The sequence below is a fragment of the Lethenteron reissneri genome, chromosome 9, assembly GCF_015708825.2.
Source record: "Lethenteron reissneri isolate LAM-NWPU_2019-01 chromosome 9, ASM1570882v1, whole genome shotgun sequence".
Classification (NCBI taxonomy): domain Eukaryota; kingdom Metazoa; phylum Chordata; class Hyperoartia; order Petromyzontiformes; family Petromyzontidae; genus Lethenteron; species Lethenteron reissneri.
In genome coordinates, this window is record NC_083787.1 from 12380118 (window position 1) to 12403901 (window position 23784).

The window sequence follows — 23784 nt, forward strand, 5'->3', positions numbered from 1 at the left end:
ACACACACCACACACACTACACACACACACTACACACACACTACACACACTACACACACACTACACACACTACACACACACTACACACACACTACACACACACACACACTACACACACACTACACACACAGACTACACACACTACACACACTACACACACACTACACACACTACACACACGCACCACACACTACACACACTACACACACAATACACACACTACACACACACACTACACACACACACTACACACACAACACACACACTACACACACACACTACACACACACTATACACACTACACTACACACACTACACACACATACTACACACACACTACACACACACTACACACACACACTACACACACACTACACACACACACTACATACACACACTACATACACACCACACACACACACTACACACACTACACACACACACTACACACACACTACACACACACACTACACACACTACACACACACTACACACACACTACACACACACACACTACACACACACACTACACACAGACTAAACACACGCACTACACACACACTACACACACACTACACACACTACACACACACACACTACACACACACTACACACACACTACACACACACACACTACACACACACACTACACACAGACTAAACACACGCACTACACACACACTACACACACACTACACACACACACTACACACACACACTACACACACTACACACACACTACACACACACTACACACACACACACAGACTAAACACACGCACTACACACACACACTACACACACACTACACACACACTACACACACACAACACTCACTAAACACACGCGCGCTCCCACAGCGCCCGCTGCTGCGGGCTGCCCTGGCCATGCATGATGCATGAAGCGTCTCGCTGCGTTTCTTTAACCCTTCCTTCGCTCGACGCACCACGAAATCATGCATTCCTTCCTTCAGTTGTTCCTTCAGTCATTCCTTCAGTCGTTCATTCATTCAGGCGTTTCTTCAGTCGCTCCTTCAGTCATCCCTTCAGTCGTTCGTTCAGGCGTTCGTTCCTCCGAGTCATTCATTCAGTCGTTCACTCATTCAGTTGTCCGTTCGTTCATTGAGTCGTTCGCGCAGCCGCTTGCTTGTTCACTCGCTCGTGGGCTCGCCGACGCTGCTCTGTCCAGGACGGAGTCGGCTCCTGCGGCGTTTACTTCGTTCGGCCGAGCCCCGAGCGATGCGGGAGTTGTTGCTGTTGTTGTTTCGTTGTTGTTGTTGTTTCGTCTTCAGCGGTGGGGAGAAAATCAACGCAGAGAACCCCCACACACGACGCGGGGATGACGCTCCGGCGTAGACGGGGTCACGGGCCCGCTTGCTGTACTGCCACCCCCGCCTCGCCCCCCCCCACCCCCGTGTACTTGCCGTGTAAGTTCACAGCAGCCATCAGTAGAGACTGATATCAGAAACCTGTCCTGGCCCTCCCCTAGATCGACTCCGCCTTTAATTGAGTCGCTGCTGCGGGACGGTGCCAACTTCCACGGTGGGTGGTGGGGGGTCGCGGGGTGGGGGGTGGGGGCTAGGGGGGTGGGGGGCCGCGGGGTGGGGGCTAGGGGGGTAGGGGGTGGGGAGACAAAGGCGGCCGGGCGCGCACGAGCCCCTCGTGCCACGTGCTCGCTCGTGGTGTTCGCGAGCGGCAGGACTCTCCTGCAAGGCAAGCCCCGCGGCTCCGTGCGTCTCTTTGTTTCTCTCTGCGATGGATGGCAGACGACGGGAGGGCGCTGTGGGTTAGCGCGCTGCCCCATTCACCCGCGACCCGAGTTCCAATCGCGACCCGAGTTCCAATCGCGACCCAGTTCGAATCGCGACCCGAGTTCCAATCGCGACCCGAGTTCCAATCGCGACCCAGTTCGAATCGCTGCCGCGGCTGACATCGGTGGCGGCGAGTGCCGTCTGAGCGAGTTGCCAACGTCACCCCTCCCCTCCCACGCACCCTTCACCGACCCCGCGCCAGCAACGACCGGCGTGGTGAAGTATGGTCAAACTACTCGCCGGCGACGGACGCGGCATGCGGAGGGAGGCCTTCATCTAGCAGTGGATTGGAAAGGGAGTGGAGGGGGGCTGTTGATTTGATTTGGACCTCTGTGAATAAGATCTTGAGAGCTTATCGGATTCCTCCAGTCTGAATGAATATTCAGATTTTGATGTCACGCTGTTCGAAGGGTTGGGGGGCAAGCATCACGAGGAAGGTGCCGTACCCCGGCTCGCCAGGAGAAGGCGGTACAGCAAGTGGAATGATCGTCAGCTGTTTCCATCTGTACGGGGATAGAGTGTTGCCCCCTCGCGCAAGGCGCGGGTTTCCTCCGGGCCCTTCAGTTTCCTCCTGCCACGCGTATGATCACAAACACAACTCATCACTGAAAATAAAAACCCGACGCAGCAGCAGCAGCATGACCCTCCTGAAAAGAGTAATTCGACTCAGTCGTGTGGTTGTCGTGGATAAATAAGTAAATAATTATAATAATTGTGATAAGTATTCGTGATTTTATTTGACAGTTAAAGTTCAAAGCCAGAGCTTCCTCCTCCACATCCTCCGCGCATCACCACCGTGGGAAGCGGCTTCGTCGGGAGCGGGGTGGGGGTTGGGAGTGGGTGGAGGGGCCTTAGGGGATCCAGGGGGGTAGGGGGGTAGGGTGTGGAGGATGCGGGATGTTGGGATGCGTTATAGCTATCAACCCATCGTCACGCACCCCTCCCTGCTGTGCCACTCTGCCCCCCCTCACCTCTCGCCCCCCCCCCTACTCGCTGCCCCCCCTCCCCGCTCCTCACCACTCACCACAATCAGAATCTACCCACCCCCACCCCTCCCCCCTCCATCAACGTACCCCCCCCCCACCTCCCCCACCACTTCCCTTGCACCAATTAACGAGCGAGAGAGCGCGCGCGCGAGCCCGGCGCTCAGCGTCCCGGGGTTGCGCATGCGGCGTTGGGCGAGCGAGCGGGGAGGAGGAGGAGGTTCAAGGAGAAGGGAGCTGGGGAAAGAGGAGAGAGAAAGAGAGGGTAGAGAGACAGAGAGAGGTTAGGGGAGACGGAAGAGAAAGCGAGAGAGAGACGGTCGGAGAGAGAAAGAGGCGAGTGTCCCAGAGAGAGAGAGATACGAGAGGAGAGAGCAGAGTAGAGAGAGAGAGCGAGAGAGAGCGAGAGAGCGAGAGAAAGAGATCCTGTAACAAAGATGTTTAAGCTGAGTGAGCGAGCGCATCCGACTCACGGCTGCACCACGTAAATGCGCGTGCGCGTGTGTGTGTGTGTGCACGCGCGTATGTGTGTGTATGTAGACACGTGTGTGCTGGTTTATCTCTGGACTTAGATGAGGAATGGGGGATTAGGCTGAGTCCATTGGGACCCGGAGTGGAACTCAGAAGCTCGCGTCCGTCGGCTCAGCTCCTCGAGGAAGACTCGGCTCCACGGGAGGCGCGAGCGATGCCGTGATAACCCTCGTGAGTTGACTGTCCCCACGCCTCTACACATCCTTGCCACCCTACGACAATCTCTGTCTCCCTATCTTCATGTCATGTCCCCCTATTCACATCCCTGTCCACGTACCCCCATCCCTGTGCCCCCCATTCTCATCCCTGCACCCCCACTCGCTCCTTCCCTTCCACTGGGCACTCAGCCTCCTTCCCTAAGAGCCACGCTAATTTGTGGTACAATTCTCCATCAGAGAAGTCAGCCATCGAGAATCAACATTCAGTCAAATAATCTACTGGTATAATAATTTATTAAATAATCGACCATCGGGAAAATAAACCATCAGAACGAAATAATCAGAAAATAATCATCGATAAAATCAACAATTGGGAAAATCAACGATCAGGAAAACAGCTGTCGAGAAAATCAACCATCAGGAAAATCTACGATCGAGAAAAAATTTCCATCTGTAAAATCAACCATCGGGAAACTCACCCATCAGAAAAATCAACCATCGGGAAAATCAAGCATTGGAAAAATCAACCGTCATCAAAGTCATCTATCGGGAAAATCAACCATCAGGAAAATCTACCATCTGGAAAATCAACCGTAAAAAATAAGCCATTGAGAAAATCAGCCTTTGGGAAAATCAACCATCAAGAATATAAACATTGGAAATATCAATCATCGAGAAAATTAACCATCAGAAAAAACTGTCGGAAAATCAAGCATCAGAAAAATTCACTATCAGAAAAATGAACGATTGGTAAAATTTATCATCTGGAAAATTAACCATCAGAAAAAACTGTCGGAAAATCAACCATCGGAAAATCAATTATCAGCAACATCAACTATCAGAAAAATTAACCATTGGTAAAATTTATCATCTGGAAAATCAACCATCGGGAAAAATAACCATAAAAAACAACCATCGAGAAAATCAACCAACGGGAAAATCAACAATCAGAAAAAACAACCATCAGGACGATCAAGCATCAGAAACATCAACCATCGGGTAAAGCAAACTTGGTGAAAATCAACAAATCAATCATCGGGAAAATCAAGCATTGGGAAAATATTTGAGAATGATGATGGGAGACACATGAATTGCTAAATAGAGGCCTCGATTCGGTTATATACACGTGCTATGTACACGAGTTTTGTATACGTGTTATGTACACGCGTTATATGCACGTGTCGTGTAGACGCGTTATGTACACGCGTTATGTAGGAATGTTGACCACCGGTCATCAGATAGACAACGATCTACTGCATCGCAGCAATCAGCCATCAGGACAACAACGTGAAACGATCAATCAGAAAAATCAACCATCGGTAAAACTCCACACGTCCGTCAATAACGCTGTGCGGCCTGAAAAATAAATATATAATAGGCGACGTTTCAGGCGATGGCCCTTATTTAGAGCACACGAGGAAGGGTCATCGCACGTGTCGTCGCCCATTATATATTTATTTTTAATTTGTAGACAACACACAAGTCGGGTGTTGTTGTTGACGAGTTGGTTGAGTTGTTGTTGTTGTTTGTTGTTTGTGCGCCACTGCCAACGCAGCCGGCAGCGCCACCCGTCAATCCGTGTCACCGGCACCAGGGAGAGTCACCCAGGAATAGAGCCGCTTCCTTTTCCTGCTCCATCGCCGGATCGATGACCCCTCCATTCCCTGCCCCCCCCCCTCTCCACACACCACTCGCCGTGCCCCACTCCTCCTCTACCCCACAGAGTGTCTCCTGAGCCACTGGGCCACTGGGCCACTGGGCCACGTGGTCACCAATCCCACCACAGGAACCCCACAACCACCGCGTGACGCCACCCCAACCCCCCGCCTCTTCTGCTGCCCCCCACACCGCGTTCCCTTCCTCCACTGACACCCCCCCCCCACACCACGTTCACTTCGTTCACTGACACCCCCGTTCCCACCCCCTCCCCCCACCCAGTGATAACCGCTCCACGCCCCCCCCCCCCCCGCCGCCTGACCCCTCGCCCCCCGCCCCTCGTCTTCAAGGTGTCTCGCACCCCGAGTCAGGCGGTCCCAGAGTGCGCGCCGATGGCCGTGGTTCAAATCGACAGAAACCCACAGCGCCACTCACAGCCTCCAGCGCCGGGCAGCCACCGCCCACGATTGGCCAACGTCTCAAATGTAGCGGCAGGACCCTCCTGCGAAGGCGTCTTCAGACTCGGCCACGTTCTCGTGCATGCCCACGGTACATTGCCCAGTTCCCCACGAGGGGGGAGGCCTTCATCCAGCAGTGGATGGGCCATGGCGTACAATGTTAAAGCCTCACCGCCTCCCTCCCCCCCCACTTCTCGTCTCTCCTCTCTCCCTCCCTTGTCTCTGCACTCTCTCTTTCTCTCTCGTCTCTCCTCTCTCCCTCCCTTGTCTCTGCACTCTCTCTTTCTCTCTCGTCTCATCTCTCTGTCTCTCTCGTTTGTCTCTCCCCCTATTTGACTTGTCTCTCCCCTCTCTCCACAGAGGCGCACACAGAGCTGCTCTCACCAAAGATCACGCCAAAGACGAGGCCAGAAGGTGAGCGTCGTAGCCCGCTCTCTCTCTCTCACCCTCACCACTCACCACTCACCAGACACTGCAAATCAAAAGAAAAAGATCCCCCGTGTAGCCTTCACACACAGTTGAGGCAAGTGCTGTTAGCGAGCCCCTTTGAAGGCCGCCAGGGCACACGAGGGGATGGGTGACCAGCACCACACCAGGTACTCATTTAAGGCTGAGTCGATCTAGTGGAGACCGAAAATCCGTTCAGATAGTTGTCACTGGCGTTGGCCGTGAGTGGGTTCGTCACGCAGCGCACTAACCGCTACACCACCGTTCCTCATAACCCCTCACCACCACCATCACCACCACCATCACCACCACCGTCACCACCACCGTCATCACCACCGTCACCACCATCGTTCACGAAGGAGACGCGGCCTCACGGCAAACCACGAGCACAGCGAGCAGGGCCATTCACGACGCAAGACTCGGCACGTGCGCAAGCACCGCTCACAATGCCACCCGTAACAAGAGACTCCACGCGTTCGTTGATAACAGAACATCATCCACAGCCGGCGGACGCGCACGAATGGAGCATTAAAGACACCAGCCGCAGTCGTGCGCGATTGTGGCCATGCGACCCAAACGCATGGGCCATGTAGGACACACCTGAGGCACTGCACATGGAGATTACAGAGACTCATAGAGATACATATAGACTCATAGGGATACATAGAGATACATACAGACGCATGGAGATACATACAGACCCATAGAGACACTACAACAACCGCCATTCGCCACTAAGTGGCGGTGACGTCACCATGACGCTTGTGCCAGGCCATGTGCACCTTGAGGCCACGTGAAGTGTCGAATGCCCGCTGGCAGGAAGTCACGGGGCAGACCCAGGTGCCACGGGTCGACTGACTGAGATGACCGAGATGACTGGCTGATGCACCACATGTGCCCCCTACTGTGCCAACTTGCTGTGCTTTAGCCACCCGGCGCTCCGCTCGTTGTTGTGAGCGTCGCTCCTCCGCCCTCCGTTGTTGCTGGAGGGCGACTGCCTCCAACTGCCCAATAGCGTCCTTCACGAGCCTCCTCCACAGAGGCCGATTTTGACACCGCTGGTACCAGTCATCAGCAAGTCCACTCAGCTCCACGTCCTCCTGTACCACATCACACCATCTCTTCTCTAGCCCGTGCCGCGCCCGTTTAGCCCCCTCGATCCAGTCGAACAAAAGCTGTTCCGGCATGCGGTGGCTGGGCATGCGGGCTACATAACCCAGCCAACGCAGCCTTGCCTGCCGGAGGAGCTCACCGATGGGACTTTGCCCATATCTTTCAAGGATTTGTGAGCTCCTCATACAATCCAACCTGGTTAAACCCAGGATGGATCGTAGGCAGGCCAGCCTAAATGTTTCCAACCGGCGAAGATGCTCCATTAGGGGGGGTCCACGTTTCGCAAGCGTAGAGAAGGGAGGGAATGACTGTGGCCGAGAAGACTTGAAGCTTCGTGCGGAGCGACAGACCAGGTAGCTCCCACACAGCGTTATGCAACCGATGAAAAGATATTGCCGCTCGACTGATTCGGAGTGAGACCTCTGCTGTTAAACTGAAGCCGGTCATAAGCACACTGCCCAGGTATGGGAAACTCTCTACTCTTTCCACTACTGCCCCATCACCGATTGGGAGTTGTGGGGGTGGAATGTCCGATGGTACAAAATACCCAGGCAGGTGTTTAGTTTTGGTGGGGCTGATGGTAAGGCCCACCTCTTAGTGGCACCCTCCAGTCTCAGCATAGAGACACAGAGACTCATAGACATACATATAGAATTATAGACCCATAGAGACACATACGTAGAGATACATAGAAACATATAGACTCATAGAGATACATAGAAACACATAGACTCATAGAGATATATAGACACATACAGACGCATAGAGATACATAGAGATACATACAGACTCATAGAAATACATAGATATACATAGAGACGCATATAGATGCATATAGATGGAGACTCATACATATATAGACACATCGAGATGTAGAGACTCGTGGAGGCCGTAGAGTAACCCCACTGTCGTCTGCGCTCCTTCGGAGGAAGAGGAACGGGGACATCACGTTCATCGAAGGTGCGGAAAGAAGGTCCGTTGCCCGAAACGTCGCCTATTGTATATTTCTGTTCCCCTTTGAAGCCCGTGTTGTTATTCACGCGGCTGGACCTGTTGAGTTTGTCGTTGTTGTCGACTGTGGTTTGTGCACCGCTGCCAAAGCAGCAGCATCATCATCATCATCAGATGTACTTTGTGTATTTTAGCTGGGGTGGAGGAGGCAGCGCAAGGGCAGGGAGTTGAACCCGTCACAGACTTCTCTGTAGTTCGTCTTCGTCTTGTTGTCGCACGGCTGCTGATGTGGACGCAGAGCAAACAACTTACAGTTACACATTCACGTGGTCAAGCCAGCAGGTAACCGCGTCCGGAGCCAAGCGGAGTAGTGAGTGCATCATCATCATCATCGTCGTCGTCTTCGTATTTGTGGATCGGGGCATCGCTTCGGTCTCTGTTCGGGACGACCACAGTCGCACCGCTATACCACTGCAGAGTTTATTTATTTATTTCCCATTTGTGCTAAATCAAGAACTCTCCAGGATGCGACTGGAGAGTTATGTATAGTCACACAAATTCATTTATTTTATCTTGATGAATGATGTGGCTACAGCTAGCTCACAAAGAGTTTAAATGTCTCACTTTGGTATTTTCCCGAACGCTGCTTAGGCTGGAATTGAGCCGGGATTATCGGCGTAAGGCACTACCACTAGAATGCAAGATACCCCTATCCAAAATAATAATATTAATCCTATATTATTGTACCCTATATTCCTACAATCCTATGAACCAGTATATATATAAAGTCTACGTATTTACTCGCCGTTAGGGAACGTGGCGTGGCTGAAATAAATCCCGGAACAGTGTTCCGGAATAGTCCGGCTGCATTTATTTCGCGGATTTTCCTGTCGTGAGCGTGAGCTTCGACGATGACCATGCTCATCTCTGTGGATGACCATGATCATCTCTGTGGATGACCATGATCATCTCTGTGGATGACCATGATCATCTCTGTGGATGATCTCTCCGGCGGTTCATCGTTCCGAGTGGCCGTTTGTAAACTCAGCGACTATCACGCGCTCCAGGTCATCATTGCGCCCCAGTTGACCTCACCACCACTTCCACCACTTCCACCACTTCCACCGTCATGCTAACTCACTCAATCGACGCCATAGACGTCTGGATAATCGATCATTTCTCGACGGATGATTTTCCCATTCGACTGATTTCCTGATGGTTGAAATACATTCCCCGATAGAGGTTATTCGTCTGGGTGCCTGCTTAACATCTCGGTGGTGAGATGTTTACTACCTCGCCTGATATGCAGGAGGTCATGGGTTCTATCTCGACCCTTAAGCCTCTTCTATATTTGGGGTTTGCATTTCTCTCGCTCTCTCCGTGGTCGCGTGGATTTTTCTCCGGATCCTCCGGTTTATCCCTCCACATTTAGAATCAACATCACGTTTTCAGAGTAGATTTGGCTGCTATAAATTTCCACGCGTGATAATCCACTTTGTTGAGCTTTTATTTGCGGCCAGGTCGCTTCTGAAAAAAATCTGCATAGCTCAGTGGGGCCTTACCCGATAAAATAAAAATAGTAAATAGTAAAATAGTAATACCCCGTGACAGCGTTTTCCTTATGATCAGTTGACTTATCTGCGATAATTTGTCCCGCTAGTTGGGATTCCGATGATGGATCGTTCATCGTCTGTAGGTGATTTTTCTGATACGCGTCTGGCCGCGATTCGTGATATTCTAACCGGGTGATTTTGCCCCGAGGCGAAGATGAATCTCGTGATACGAGGGTGGAATTCTCAGCTGATGATGTTTTCCCATTGGAATATTTTTCCTAAAGGAAATCTGGCTGCGTGGATGCCCTGGTTAAATACGCTACTGGGTGAATGATTTTTGTTTTTCTCATTGTTAATATTCTCTTGGTGAGATGAGATGAATTATTATCTGGCGATGCTGCTGCTACGTTGACAACAACAACAAATATAAAATAACTGACGTTTCGGGAAATAGCCCTTCTTCATGGCACATTTCATGCGCTCGATGTATGATCCTTCGTAAGCACATGCTCCACAGCAGATTTTACGTGCTATGAAAAAGGCCCACTGCCCGGAACGTCGTATATCGTACATATGCATATATCGTGTAAGGCCACGGAGTTGTTGGCTCTGAATGTGCCGAGATACAAGAAAAGAACATTGACGGACGAGTGTGCGAAAACCGACGTTGACCTTAGTCAAGGAGCTCCGAGTCTTGGAGTTGGAGGGTCACGGTAGGAGGGGAGGGGGGTGGGGCGCGGGGGAGCGGGAGGCGGGGGTGGGGGGCGTGTGGGGGGATGGTCCACGTGAGTTGATTGAGGAATCCGCGATGTTCGATCTCTTCGCGTGGGTGATAGCCAAGAGAGATCCGTGCCCCCCCCCTCTCTCCCGACAACAGCGAGGGGGTCACATCGAGGTCCCGGTGGGGGTCTCACGTTCGTGATGATAAAAACAACCAGAGAGGGCAGGGGGGGGGGGTGGGGGTGGGGGTGGGGGTGTAGGTGGGGGTGGGGGTGGAGGTGGGGGTGGAGGTGGGGGTGGGGGTGGGGAGGTGGGTGGGTGGGGGTCCATTACCAGTTGCATCAAATTCCTGAAGTGAAACGCGCCATTGATTCCCGCCGCCGATTTACATCTCAAACCAAAGCAGGCGAATGTCACTTGAGATGGAGTTTGTCGTGTAACGCGACAGGGGGGGGGGGGGGTGGGGGTCAGCGCCGTGACCCTCATGCGCGCGCGAGACGCGAGTGGCCGGTCACGTGACGATTGTCACCTAAGCAGAGGCGAGTCTATAAACATAACCCGTGTCGTGTTCGTTACACTATTTGATGTATTAATTTAATAACTAGCGAAATATAATGCCAACTATATTTTTAATACCTAGTATAGGTGCATATGTTTGGTTTATTATTATCATTCAACCTGTTTATTAAGACCGTTTAGTTTTTCCACGTGCGTATGAACAAAGACAAAGATCCCCCGCACAGCCTTAACAAACTGTAGGGGCAAGTGCGATTAACGAGTAGCACCTATGGAGGCCGGCACGGCACACGAGGGGGTGGGTGGCCAGCACCACGCCCGGACGCCTTTGTCTCCCCGGTGCTGATGTTTACACACCGAATCATGTACTCATTTTAGGCTGAGTCAACCTAAGTGAGGCCCAGAACTAGGTTCAGACATTCGTCATTTATATTGAACTGGGGTTGACGTGTTCGCACCACAGTGTGCCAACTACTGCGCCACCGCTCCCCACCTGCATATTAACACACACGCGCACAACTATGATGTCATTAACCTCATGGGTTGTTAGCAAGCAACTATTCATGACGACAAGTTCATCCCGTGCCGCTGCGCCGTACGTCATCCGCGCCCTCTCGGGGGTTTAGAGAGGGAACGACTCAGAAAGAGAACGAGGGGACGATTCAGAGCGAGAGAGGGAACGACTCAGATAGAGAGAGGACGACTCAGAGAGAGGGGACCACTCAGAGAGAGAGAGAGAGGGGACGACTCAGAGCGAGAGAGGGGACGACTCAGAGAGAGAGAGGACGACTCAGAGAGAGAGAGAGAGGACGACTCAGAGAGAGAGGACGACTCAGAGCTAGAGAGAGAGGATGACTCAGAAAGAAAACGAGGGGACGACTCAGAGAGAGAGGGGACCACTCAGAGAGAGATAGAGGGGACGACTCAGAGCGAGAGAGGGGACGACTCAGAGAGAGAGAAAGGACAACTCAGAGAGAGAGGACGACTCAGAGAGAGAGAGGACGACTCAGAGCGAGAGAGGGGACGACTCAGAGCGAGAGAGAGGACGACTCAGAGAGAGAAAGGACGACTCAGAGAGAGAGAGAGAGAGGGGGGACGACTCAGAGAGAGAGGGACGACGACTCAGAGCGAGAGAGGGGACGACTCAGAGAGAGAGAGAGAGGGGACGACTCAGAGAGAGAGAGGGCGACTCCGAGGCGCCAGGAGGAGGTACCACAGACGATATGGGCAACAGCGGCAGCCACGCCATCAGCCCGTGCCAAATTCCACCACGCCTCCCACCCCAAGCTCTACGGTCCTCTACATATTACGATGTTATCAACCAATGTATCTAGAATGTATGTGTGTTTGCACGTGGGAGGAAACCGGAGCACCCAAAAAAAACCCACGCGTACGTGCGCGCGAGGGGGCAACGCTCTATCCCACACAGCCGGAGCAGGTGGAGTCTCCTCGCCAGCCAGGAGTGTGGAAGCTCCTCGACGCCGACTGGAAGAAGCGAGTTCCACAAAAACATTCTTGTGGTGATCCACCAACCCTCGCTGCTGCCTCCACAGTGCTGGGTCACAGGCAGCCAAGAGAAAGCAGCGTAGCCACCACCACCACCACCGCTACCACCACCGCCACCACCACCATCACCGCCACCACCGCCACCACCACCACCGCCACCACCACCACCGCTACCACCACCCCCACCACCACCACTACCATCCCCACCACCACCGCCGCTACCACCACCACGACCCCCACCACCACCGCCACCACCACCACCGCCACAACCACCACTGCCGCCACCACCACCACCACCGCCACCACCACCACCACCCCCACCGCCACCACCACCACCACCACCGCTACCACCACCACCACCACCACCGCCACCACCACCACCACCACCGCCGCCACCACCACCCCCACCACCACCACTACCATCCCCACCACCACCACCGCTACCACCACCACGACCCCCACCACCACCGCCACCACCACCACCGCCACAACCACCACTGCCGCCACAACCACCACCACCGCCACCACCACCACCACCCCCACCGCCACCACCACCACCGCTATCAGCACCACCACCACCGCCGCCACCACCACCACCACCGCTACCACCACCACTACCACCACCACCGCCGCTACCACCGCTACCACCGCCACCACCACCACCACCGCTACCACCGCCACTACCACCACCACCACCGCCACCACCACCACCACCACCACCGCTACCACCGCCACCACCACCACCACCACCGCTACCCGGCGAGACAGAAAGTAGCTGTCACGCTCTCGAAAGAAGTCTTATATTTAACAATATTTTTCAACATTATTAATACAGATGTTACGACGCCGCTGCTAATATCACTAAAGTTCCGTCATGCCTCGATGTACGTGTTCTCCCTTCTACGTCGTTTCGCAAATGCGCCGTCACTTTATCATCCACACCGCTACCGAGTTCGCGGCGCCTCAACCCCACACTCACGTCGCTGACTGCAGCATCTCAGCCATCGCCTCCACTACCCACCCTGAACACGAACCACTTTAAGTCGCACATTAAGAAATGTACTGTCGAGTACAATATATTATTTTGATGATTTTCTTAGTGTACTGTCTTGTTGTACCCTGTATAATTTGTGTTCAAGCTTACTGCTGTACACGAGTGCTGAGTGCAGTGCTCTTAGCAATTTAACGTAACGTTGCGGGTACGTCCAGGATGAAGATGCGCGCATTAACGCAGCGCGTCGCCGTTCAACCTCCGCTGTCTCCATTTTGCTGTCGCGGGGAGGAAACAAAACATCGCTTCGATTGACGTCGCTCCGATGTTCCTCGTCGCGCCTTTCCTTCGGGACCGCTATCCCCGACGTAAACCGGGGAGAGTGTTACTTGTGTAGGTGAGAGTGGAGAGGCAGATTTAACTCCATTGAAGGCAGGCGTTGGTGGGGGGGGGGGGGGCTCCATCCAGCAGTGGAGTGACCCCGATGGTTGTGCCACCTCGCTGGCTCGTGAATGTCTCCGCACAGCGGGGCGCGCGCCTCAAGCGGGACTCCTGGACAGCGCGGTCACGTGGCTCAATCCTCGACAGCGCGTGCACTCCCCACCCCCTACACCCCCTCCCCCTACACCCCCACCCCCTGCACCCCCTCCCCCTACACCCCCTCCCCCTACACCCCCTCCCCCTGCACCCCCACCCCCTGCACCCCCACCCCCTGCACCCCCTCCCCCTACACCCCCTCCCCCTACACCCCCACCCCCTGCACCCCCACCCCCTGCACCCCCTCCCCCTACACCCCCTCCCCCTACACCCCCTCCCCCTACACCCCCACCCACTCCCCACCTTCCACCCCCTCCACCTCCAACCTCCACCGCTTCCCCCGCCACCACCCCCACCCCCTCCACCCCACCCACTCCCCCCCTACACCCCTCCCCCTCCACCCCCTCCCCCTCCACCCAAACCCCCTGCACCCCTCCCCCATCCCCCCTTCCACCCCCACCTCTCCACCCCCTCCACCCCCACCCCCTGCACCCCCCCCAAACACTAACCCCGCCCTTTGGATCCCCCTCCACTCCAACTCTCACTCCGCCCCCACCCCCTCCTTATCAACCGCGACCCACTTTACACCCCCGCCCCCCTAGCTGGGGTAGTAGTATTATTAGTATTATTAGTAGTATTAATATTAGTAGTAGTATTATGAGTCGGGCTACGTGGTTTTCGAGGTCGCGAGCACCAGGAGCGGGCTGGGGTTGGGGCGTGTCGGGAAGTGAGCGGTGGGGCGACCACAAAAGTGGGTTCCAAAAGGGGGGAGGGGCGGAGGTGGCGGTGGGGGGTGAGGGGGCGGAGGTGGCGGTGGGGGGTGAGGGGGCGGTGGGGGGGGCAGTGGGGGGGGGCAGGAGGAGAGGGAGTGGGGGGGTGGGTGAGAGGCGGGGTGATGGGGAGGATGCGAGGAGGTAACGTGGAGTGGGCGTGTAGGGATTTCATGGTTGGTCGAAGGTGGGGAGGAGTGACCGGAGAAAATCGAAGGGGGGGGGCACGTGCGCAGGAGGAATGAGGGTGGAGAGGGGGGAGTGGGTGTCCTGAGGGTGGGGGCTGCGGGGGAGGGGCGGGGTGGCGGTGGGGTCAGGGTGGGGGAGCCGCTGCTGTGCTCATCGGCGTGCCCGCAGTCTCCGCGTGGCGGGCGGGTGCAGCCATGGGTGAGCCGAGCATCTGGACATCAGAGTCTCGCCCGCAGCCGAGTGCGCGTGCGTGTGTGCAGCGGTGGTGTGTAGAGCCGCGTGTGTGTAGAGCAGTGTGTGTGTGTGTAGGGCGGTGTGTGTGTGTGTAGTGCCGTGTGTGTATAGTCGGTGTGTGTACGTGTGTAGGGCAGTGTGTGTGTGGAGCGGTGTGTGTGTAGTGCCGTGCGTGTATAGTCGGTGTGTGTACGTGTGTAGGGCAGTGTGTGTGTGTGGAGCGGTGTGCGTGCGTGTGTCGAGCCGTGCGTGTGTAGAGCGGTGTGTGTGTGTGTAGACCGGGGTGTGTAGAGCGGAGTGTGTGTATAGCGCGCTGCGCTACGAATCGGACCAACCGAGTTCGATTCCGGCTCACGGCTAATACCAGTGGCAATTACTTGAACCGGTCCTGGGCCTCACCTAGTTCGACTCATTGGCAAATGAATACCTAGTGCGGTGGGTAAACATCGCTACTGGGGAGACAAAGGCGGCCGGGCGTGGTTCTGGCCACCCACCCCCTCGTGCGCTATTTCTGCCTTCAAAGGGGCTCGCTAACAGCACTTGCCCCAACAGTCTGCTGAGGCTATACGGGGGCATCTTTATTTTTGTCTTTGTGTACCTGTGTATGTCCCTCCACGTGCATCTCTCTCTGTGTGTGCTAGACAGCTGCCTGCTGAGTGGCGCGCACAGCACACACACACACAGTGACACACACACAGTGACACACACACAGTGACACACACACAGACACACACACAGACACACACACAACTGACACACACACACCTGACACACACACACACAGTGACACACACAGTGACAAACACAGACACACACACGCCTGACACACACACACACACCTGACACACGCGTACACACACACACAACGCTGTCCCACGTCCGACCGCATATGAGTTAAATTAAAACGGCATAACAAGGCGACATTTGGGTAGAAATAGGTTACAGCCGCATACACATCGCGACACCGCACCCACCCCCGCGTGTGCAGTGCAAGCCTTCACAGACGCTAGCAAGCAGCACTTGCCCCGACAGTTTGTTAAGGCTATACGGGGATCTTTGGCTTTGTGTCTGTGTGTGCGTGTAGTGCGAGGTATGCGTGTTCGTGGGCAGAGCCGAGCGTGTGTGTGAGCGGAGCTGCGATTTGCCTGTGAGCGCACTGCGAACCCGACCACGCGACTTGGACTCCCGTTCACGATCAATATTCAGCGGCAATATATTTGAACCGGTTCTGGACCTCCCCTAGGTCGACTCTGAGTTAAATGAGTACCTGCGGCGGCGTGTAACCATCGGCACTTGGGAGACAAAGGCGGCCTTCAGTAATTGTTCGCTAACCAGCGCTTGCCCTAACAGGCTGTCAAGGCTATACGGGGCATATTTGTACTGTGTGTGTTGGCGATGCTTGCCAAATTTGAGTGCGTGTGCGGGTATGTGATAGACGCTTCAGCACGCTGGTGAGTACGAAGGAAGGTGGCGTCTCTGGTGACGACGTCACTCTCGCCACTGCCGTGATCCGCTCGCCTCCGTCGGTCGGGAAATGTAACGCGAAGCTCGAACCACTGCGCCACCGCTCCCCCCCCCCCCAGCTCGCTCTCTCTCCCGCGCGCGCAATTCCGAATACGCACGCAGCGCAAATATGAATTAGAACATTAAACAAACAAAACGTCTTGGCTGAGCGCTGAGAATAATTCATCCCGTGAATACGACTTTCCGGGTAAAGCAAATACACAGGAGAGGCGACAAGAGACGGAAGGGAGTAAGGATGTGAGAGTGTGGGGGGGGGGGGCGGAGTGGGGTGGTGGGGGGGGTGCGGGCTGTCGCGAGAGATAGGGAGAGACACAATGGAGATGATTGATGTGCCGGGTGGTATAATGAGCTGCTAACTGGACAATCAACTCCCAGCGCTTTGTGTCGCGTAAGCGCGATTGCGAATAGCGCTGCGCGCACACGCTCACACACACACCACATACACACACACATCACATACACACACACATCACACACACATCACATACACACACATCACATACACACACACATCACACACACGCACACACACACATCATACACACGCTCACACATACACACGCACACACATCACACACACGCACACACGTCACACACACGCACACACACATCACATACACATCACATACACATCACATACACACACACATCACATACACATCACATACACACACACATCACATACACGCACACACGTCACAGACACGCACACACACACATCACACACACGCACACACATCACACACACGCACACACGTCACACACACGCACACACACATCACATACACATCACATACACACACACATCACATACACATCACATACACACACACATCACACACACATCACACACACGCACACACATCACACACACGCACACACGCACACAAACTCACACGCTCACGCACACACACACATTACATACATACACACACATCACATACATCACACACACACATCACATACACGCACACACACACATCACATACAGACATCACATACACACACACACATCACATACACACACATCACATACACACATCACGTACATCACATACACGCACACACGCACACAAACTCACACACGCTCACGCATACATACATACACACATCACATACACACATCACATACATCACATACACACGCACACGCACACACACGCACACACGCTCACGCATACACACACACATCACATGCACGCACCGACGCACACAAACTCACACGCTCACGCATACACACACAAACTCACACACGCATATACATATACAGACACGCACACACACGCACATCACACATATTTGACACACGCGCACATACACAAACGCACACACACACATACGTTCACACACGCACTGGCGCACGCACACACAAACAAGACAGAGATCCCTGTATAGCCTTAACGGACTGTTGGGACAAGTGCTGTTAGCGAGCACCTATGAAGGCCATAACGGCACACGAGGAGGTGGGTGGCCAGCACCACGCCCGGCTGCCTTTGTCTCCCCAGTGTCGATGTTTACACACCGCACCAGGGACACAATTGAGGCTGAGTCAACCTAGGAAAGGCCCAGGACCGATTCAGATAATCGTCACTGATGTTAACGGTGAGCAGGAATCGAACTCGCGTCGTCTGGTTCGTAGCGCAGTGCGCTAACCACGGCACGACCGCTCTCCGCCCATATACACACACGCACAGTCACGCATGCACGCGCGTAGGCGCGCACACAAATACAACAAAAACAAAGATCCCCCGTATAGCCTTTCACAGACTGTTGAGGCAAGTGCTGTTAGCGAGTACCTATGAAGGCCGGCACGGCACACGAGGGGCTGGGTGACCAGCACCACGCCCGACACACGCGAACACACGCGGACACACACACACGCGGACACACGCTCACACACGCTCACACACACACAGGCGGAGACACGCACGCTCACACACACTCACACACGCACGCTCACACACACGCAGACACACGCATGCTCACACACACGCTCACACACACGTGGACACACACACGCTCACACACACGCTCACACACACACGCGGACACACACGCGTTCACACACACGCGGACACACGCACGCTCACACACACGATCACACACACACGCGACACACGCACACTCACACACACGCTCACACACACTCACACACGCTCACACGCGCACACGCGACACACGCACGCTCACACACACACACCCGACACACCCACCCTCACACACACGCCGACACACGCACGCTCACACACGCTCACACACGCACGCTCACACACCCGCTCACACACGCACGCTCACACACGCTCACACACATACACGCGACACACGCACGCTCACACGCACGCTCACACACACGCACGCTCACACACGCGCTCACACACATACACGCGACACACGCACGCTCACACACACGCTCACACACACACACGCTCACACACGCTCACACACGCACGCTCACACACACACTCACACACACACGCGACACACGCACGCTCACACACACGCACGCTCACACGCACGCTCACACACACGCGACACACGCACGCTCACACACACGCGGACACACGCACGCCCACACACACGCACGCTCACACACACACACGCGACACACGCACGCTCACACACACGTGGACACACGCACGTTCACACACGCGACACACGCACGCTCACACACACGCGGACACCCGCACGCCCACACACACGCACGCCCACACACACGCACGCTCACACACACACGCGACACACGCACGCTCACACACATGCGGACACACGCACGCTCACACACACACATGCGACACACGCATGCTCACACACACACACGCTCACACACACGCACGCTCACACACACGCTCACACACACGCACGCTCACACGCACGCTCACACACACGCACGCTCACACACACGCACGCTCACACACGCTCACACACACGCACGCTCACACACACGCTCACACACACGCACGCTCACACACACGCTCACACACACGCACGCTCACACACACGCTCACACACACGCTCACACACACGCACGCTCACACACACGCTCACACACGCACGCTCACACACACGCGACACACGCACGCTCACACACACGCGGACACACGCAAGCTCACACACACACTCACACACACGCACGTTCACACACACGCTCACACACACGCGGACACACACACGCTCACACACGCACGCTCACACACGCTCACACACACGCTCACACACACGCTCACACGCACACGCTTACACACACGCTCACACACACACACGCGACACACGCACGCTCACACACACACACGCTCACACACGCACGCTCACACACACGCTCACACACACACACGCGACACACGCACGCTCACACACACGCTCACACACACACACGCGGACACACACACTCACACACACGCTCACACACACACACGCACGTTCACACACGCTCACACACACGTGGACACACACACGTTCACACACGCTCACACACACGTGACAGTGTGTGTGAGCGTGCGTGTGAAGCGCCGTGACGGCCTTCAAGGGCGCTCGCTAACAGCACTTGCCCGTGCAGCCTCTGTTGGCTACACGGGGCGGGTGATCTTTGTTGTGTGTGGTGGGGATGTGGCGTGGTTTGTGTGTGTGTGTTCGTCAGTTGGGCGTGTGTAGTAGGGAGCGGTGGTGCAGTGGTTAGCGCGCTGCGCTACGAACCCGGCGACCCGAGTTCGAGTCCCGCTCACGGCCAGCACCAGTGACAATTATCTGAATCGGTCCTGGGTCTCCCCTAGGTCGACCCAACCTCATTTGGGTGCCTGGTGCGATACGTGGACACATCGCCACTAGGGAGACAAAGGCGGTCGGGCGTGTTCCCCACCCACCCCCTCGTGTTCCGTGCAGGCCTTCATAGGTGCTCGCTAACAACACTTGCCACAACGGTTTGTTATGGCTATACGGATGAGCTTTGTCTTTGTATTTGTGCTCGTGTATATAGTTACTTAACAGTGAACGCAGCCCCGTGTCCTTGATAGCAGGACCAACCGTGGAGCCGATCCTCCTACTGACCATCGGCTCGTCATCTGCGAGATGCGCCGACCATTACTTTTACCGTGGTGGCAATCACCCACCACGTGCCCCACTGTAGCCTGGTCTCGCCTTGCTGACAAAGGTTGCAAAAGCGGGAAATGTTATCGTCACGTGCGACTGGAGTTGACGTCGTCCTACCGCCCCCCATCCTCCTCCTGACGCCGAGGAGAAATGGGTGAGTTTCAAGACGGCGACTCGTGCAGCTGCTACGGCTGCATTGGGGACGCAATCCTCACCTGGCGAACGGAGGGGGTGTTCCAGCAAGCTGAAAGTCAGCGGCAGGCGCACTCCCACCGTCCACAACATCCCAGGTGCAAGAACGAGGAGACTTACCGCTCGGGACCGCAAGGATGAGCGATGGCCGCGAGTTGCTAAAGTAAATGGAGTCCACGACCACCAATCACTCTTCAGATCCATCAAAAACGTAAATTGCAAGCGCCACACCTATTAGCGTCCTTAAGGGAAAGGAGGGTGATCCGATCCCCCGACCCCCCCAAGAAGAGGTTCCCATGTTTGCTGAGCATTTCTGTGAGGTCTTGGGGGAGGAGAAACCCCTCAGCTCACACAAAGCCATCACAGGGCAAGGTGCGCTTGAACCCAGCTGGCTCTGCTGTGTCTAAAATATGTTAAGGGGGCAGCCGCTCCTTGCGAGTGGTTGGCTGATGTGCCATCTATTGTGGGAAGTGCGAAAGGCGAGCCGGAGTGTGAAACCATGCGACGTGTCGGGGGTAGATGACCTCTCAAGCGAACTGCTAGGGAGGGTGGTGTTTGTGTACAGGCGGCCCGAAATGACATCATTACAACTCTCTGGTCGACAGGACGGGTTCTGCAGGATTGGAATGATGCCCTGTGGTCCCCATCTTTAAAAGAATGGGATCGCACTCATTGCAACAACTTCCGGGGCATTTTCCTCCTCAGTGTGCCAAGAATGATTCGCCAGCGCCTTGCAGGACATGCTGAGGAGAGGCTTGCGGGGCCCCAGTGTGGTTACAGACCGTGGCGGTCGTGCAGACGCCATTTTGTCTGTCCGTATGTTACAGCAGAGGTGTAGAGAATTTCAACATGACCTACACCTCTGCTTTATTGCCCTAGTCAAGGCCCATGACACCATTAATAGACCAGGGATCTGGCTTATTATTCGTGCTATTTGGTCCAAAACCGTCTGCTCACGATTATTAAGGACCTTCGTGACGTGGGCAATTGTAGGAGCCATTCCCTGTTCACCTTGGAGTGGTAAAGGGATGTCCTCTGTCCACTCCACTATTTCACATTTTCTTTGATCACGTACTTCTAGAAGATTCCAATGGATGTATCTAGTATATACACATAATGCCCGGGTGCGGTCAATGGACAACGGTTGTTGTTGTGTATGCCCTGTGCTTGTTTGTATGATGTGTGTCTGTGTGTATTCTACATGTGTGTGGATGGTAGGAAGCTGTAGTGTAGCGGTTAACACGCCGCGCTACGACACTGGCGACCCGAATGCAATTCCCGCTCACGGCCAACACCAGTGACGATTATCTGAACCGGTCCTGGGCCTCCCCTAGGTCAACTCAGCCTCAAATTAGTCCCTGGTGCGGTATGTAAACATCGCCACGAAGACGGCCGGGCGTGGTGCAAGCCACCCACCCCCTCGTGTGCAATGCCATGCCGGCCTTCGCTAACAACACTTGCCCCAACAGTCTGGCAAGGCTATACGGGGGATCTTTGTCTTTGTATGAATGAGAGAGAGAGAGGGGAGAGAGAGGGGGGAGACCGGATAACAACATGACGGCCGCCTTGAGCGTGAGTGTCCGCTCAGATCAAACCTCCCTCCCTCGCTATCCCCCCCCAACCCCCCCCCCCCTCGCAACCTCCCAGGCTTGACGCAAATTAATGTCGATGTGTGCAGTCCAGCGGTGGTGGGTGTGTTAATGAGCCTCCGGGCCTGTCTCTGGGGAGGGCAGGCATCACGGGGGGGGGGGGGGGGGGCACTGGGGTGGGGGTTAAAGGATGGAGGCGCGGGGTGGAGAGAGGAGGAGAGCATTGTGGAGGTAGAGAGAGAGCGAGAGACGAGTCACATGGCATGTAGAGAGAGAACGAGAGACGAGTTACATGGCATGTAGAGAGAGAGCGAGATGAGTCACATGGCATGTAGAGAGAGAGCGAGAGACGAGTTACATGGCATGTAGAGAGAGAGCGAGATGAGTCACATGGCATGGGCTGCGGCAGGGGATACGTTAGCGGCAGGGGCCCAGTTCGGCGACGTTAATTATTGTACCGAACTGTCTATGCTCCAGCGTTTATTCTCTCGGATTTCACCCAACCGTGGTGGTGAGGTATGATCAATAACCCACCACCGCCACCACCAAAACGATGCGCCCACCACGTGATCAACAATCCCCCGACACGACACCGCAATGGCGTCGGGGGGCACTCATCCAGCAGTGGAGTTTGTCAGATTTAGAATGCAGGTTTGCCCTCGCTTTATGCGGTAGTAGTAGCAGTAGATGCGTTCGGCAAAAAAGAAATGGCGAACAAAGAGAAATTGCACGGGGAGACAGCTGCCTGCAGAATAGCGCGCACAGTACACACACAGTACACACAGAGTGTATACATAGTACACCCACAGTACACTCACAGTACATACACAGCACACACGCAGTACATACACAGAACACACACAGTACACCCACAGTACATACACAGTACACACACAGCACACACGCAGTACACACGCAGTACATACACAGCACACACACAGTACACAGTACACCCACAGTACATACACAGTACACACACAGTACATACACAGTACACACACAGCACACAGTACACACACAGTACATACACAGAACACACAGAGTATACATAGTACATACACAGTACACACACAGTACACACACAGCACACAGTACACACATAGTACATACACAGTACACACACAGTACATACAGAATGTTGTATCTCTGTCTGTATCTCTGCGTATGTAGCGGTGTGTATGCATCTATATGTGTGTATCTGTGTGGGGATCGATTGTGTAGTGGTGAGCGCGCTGCGCTACCAACCTGGTGTCACGAGTTCGATTCCCGCTTA

General features: G+C 54.9%; 1 protein-coding gene across 2 annotated transcripts in view; it reads left to right on the top strand.

The window, feature by feature from the left end:
- Positions 1-3004: 3004 nt before the first annotated feature.
- LOC133340251 (protein CBFA2T1-like) overlaps positions 3005-23784 on the top strand; it is a 122365-nt gene continuing 101585 nt past the window's right edge. The window contains exons 1-3 of one of the 2 annotated variants that reach the window (XM_061548298.1): positions 3005-3243; positions 3366-3495; positions 5957-6010. The gene's annotated coding sequence lies outside the window, so the exon portion shown is untranslated. Of the gene's footprint in view, positions 3496-5956; positions 6011-23784 lie in introns of both variants that reach the window. The other variant, XM_061548297.1, reaches the window with a different exon arrangement.